Source organism: Octopus bimaculoides, chromosome 17 (genome assembly GCF_001194135.2).
Source record: "Octopus bimaculoides isolate UCB-OBI-ISO-001 chromosome 17, ASM119413v2, whole genome shotgun sequence".
In the NCBI taxonomy this organism is placed as follows: domain Eukaryota; kingdom Metazoa; phylum Mollusca; class Cephalopoda; order Octopoda; family Octopodidae; genus Octopus; species Octopus bimaculoides.
Window position 1 is genome coordinate 31,531,791 of NC_068997.1, and position 3,353 is coordinate 31,535,143.

The following is a 3,353-nucleotide window of genomic DNA, read 5'->3' on the forward strand; positions in this document are numbered from 1 at the left end:
AACAAAATACTGTTCAGCTTCGTTACCCTGGCATTCTTTATCATTCTTAGAAATTCACGAAACCAATGATCGATTTGTTGAAACCAGCAAACCCATTCTTGTAAACATGTTATGGTTCCAAAAAAGGATGGAATGAGCTGATGTCGTTCCAAGCACTCTAGACATCAGCACTCTGGGGATGGCAGGTCCTTCGGCGGAAGCTGCGCTCCTTTTTGCGATGACTGACTGTGATATTGCCCGATCTGTCCCTTTAGCCTTCTGTAACTGTTACATGGAGTGCGCGATATTTGGTGGCTCGGCTGGATCAGTGATGCATCTGTATATTTGGTAAGATGGAAGAGCAGATGCTCTCTGGTGTAATTGGTATTGAGGTTGACTGGTAAGTGACACATACATGGTTCAAATCTAGCCATGAGACTTATTCTTGTCTCTCTAATTGACAATTATAATATCTAATCATATTCAATCCCTGCTTTTACAGATGGCACTGATAACCATTTAGTTTTGGTGGATATGAAGTTTAAAGGAACTGATGGCGCCAGAGCTGAGAGAATCCTAGAACTGAGTGATATTACAACCAACAAAAATACCTGTCCAGGAGACAAGAGTGCTATGGTACCAGGAGGAATTAGATAAGGTAAAGTTCTCTTTGATTTGGACACTACAATCCCAACCTCTCCTATGTATCTTTTGTTTTTTTTTAATGCTTTTATGGTAAAGTCACATGGCCTAGTGGTTAGGGTATTGCACTCATTATCCAGAAGATCATGGTTTTGATTCCTTGACTGGGCAGTTTACTCAGTTGTATATAAGTTCCACCAATAGTTGGAAATTAACCCTGCAACTGATTGACATCCTATTCAGAGGAAAGTGTTGTAATCTTAGTTATTTGCTATGTAAACTGGATTCACTCCTAACCATCTGAGTCCTTAGGTTCATGACAAACCTAAGTCTATGGCTGTTTTTATGAGTTCAGAAGAATGAGCTCTAGTACCTTCAATTTTTGTGGGCCTCAATCTTGGACTTGTGAGATTGATGTGGTTGATGATGTCTGAACATTGCCAGAGTCAATGTTGGCAAGAGAAGGAATTTCAGAGGGTTGCTAGTGTCAGGGAAGAAAATGGGTTTAATGCAGAATATGAGGTTTTGAGACGTAGTAAGGAGGACAAGGGAAAAGGAGAGGAGTGTTCTCTGTGAGGAAGGAAGAAATATGCTGGTGTCTAGTTCAGAGAAATAGTAGTTGTAGCAGTGGTAGAAAGGACAAAGAGCTGAAGCAGAAAGTCTGTGATCCAGAGAGATTCTAGTTCATTGGTGATGGAGAAGAACGTTTATTTACCTATCAACTGAATTACCTTTCTGTTGTGGCCGTTTAGCCCTCGGTCATTCCTGATTGAGCCAACTTTTGATCAAAGGCATTCTAGCCATGACAATCCAATTTTTTCTGCTAGGGAACCTTGGACTACATTATCCAACACGTCCTTTACTAACATAGTTGATGTGATTTAAAGGAGATATTGCTGCTATTTCTAGCATACTGAGCAATCACATAGAAGTTAAATCATTGGCTTACTTGGATGTGATCTACAATGGTTGTATGAAGCTGTAGTCACAATATCATAGTAATGTGAGTGATCTTCCAGTGTGGTCAAAGATATCTATGTATGTAGTAGCAGTACTGTTTCCAACCATGTGAGCAGTACTTAACTGTGAGTTACCACTTAAGTATTTTCTAGCTATGAAGAAGGAGCACAGGTTTTTTTTAGGGTTGTCAGTTTTGCTGATGTTTACGTAGGTCAGGAGAGATCATCAGAAATTGTCAGTATTAGTCTTTATAGGAGCCTCAAAATCTATATTTGTGTGGTTTCTATATGTGATGTAACTTTTAATGAGTTACTGGGTCACTGTTGAGAATTGTCTTTACATTGGTTCAGTATTTGAGATGGGGAAATAACACGAAATATTGGTGTGTCACCTCACTACTTTCAGCATTAATAGATTAACCTATTCTGATGGTGCTAGATGACTGACAAATAATCTTATGAAAATATAATAGTGCTGTTTATATAACAGAAAGAATTACTAGCATCTAATTTGAGATGGAATAGCAAACACCGTGTAGTGTAGCTGGTACTACTATTGCCTGGTAAGTGATTGACAGAGGACTAAATTTCCATCAAGTTCATTGATCTTTTTCTGTTTCAAATTAGTGATCATAATTATCTAATATCAAAATCTTAATTGTTAATTTCTAAATTATAATTATCAAATATTTGTTGATTCAATTTGTCCCCATCTCATATAAGAACAGGTTTATAAATGACAACATTCTGTGTTCAAAGTTCAATAATGTTGACTTTGACTTTTCATTCTTTTGGCGTCATTAAACTAAAGTAACAATCAAGTATTTAGTTATAGCGCATTATGTTCTGGGTTCAAATTCTATCAAGATATTACATTTTAGTCCTCCACTTTAATCCTCAATAAAATAATGTACTGGGATTCATTTGATATTCTTATAAGCTACCCAAAATGTATACGGACTCACAATAGAAGATTACCTTTTGATTTTGTAATATTTCTTCAGGAACACCAGCATTAACGTCAAGAGGATTTAAAGAAGAAGATTTTGAGTTGGTTGTTGATTTCTTTGACCAGGCCATACAGCTGGGGCAAGAAGTAAAGAAGAAGACCAGTGAGTTGGCTATGTTTTATGTTTGTGCATAGTGTATAGATATGCGTGTCTGTTTGAGATTGTACATTAAGAAGTGGATCAGTGAGTTGGCTTATATTGTATGTATATTTATAACACGTAGTTATGTGTGATACTGTTTGGTTTGGATGTTAAGAAGACCAGAAAGTTGCTTATAGGTATGTGTGAGTGTATATGTATTCATATTTTGAAGTTGGTCCATATTTTACGTGTGTATATTTGTGTGTGTGTGTGTGTGTGTGTGTGTGTGTGTGTATGTGTGGATATGCATATGTATGTGTGTGTTTTTGACTGTGGTACATTTGGGCTTGGAAATTAAGAGAAACAGTACATTTCTTATATTTTATGCATGTATATTGTGTGTGTGTCGTGTGTATCCATATTATAAGTTGGTCCATATTTTATGAATGTGTATATAATGTAGGTGTATGTGTATAGGTGTCTGTGCTTGACTGTGATAATACTAAAACCAGTAAGTTAGTTTGTAACACAATAAACACACACATGCATACAATTTCATTTGGATGTTTTGTCCAAATGATCAAAAGCTGGTTATATCATACATATGTATATATGTGTGGATGGGTGGTCGAGGAAAACTTCAAGAGTTCTGAATAGATAATACCTTCTCGTGGGAGTTGCT

General features: G+C 36.6%; 1 long non-coding RNA gene across 1 annotated transcript; it reads left to right on the forward strand.

The window, feature by feature from the left end:
• The first annotated feature begins 484 nt into the window (after window positions 1-484).
• LOC106881570 (uncharacterized) lies at window positions 485-2,692 on the forward strand. The gene is made up of 2 exons (XR_008265785.1): window positions 485-637; window positions 2,585-2,692. It is a non-coding gene; the product is annotated as an uncharacterized LOC106881570 (long non-coding RNA).
• Window positions 2,693-3,353: the final 661 nt, after the last annotated feature.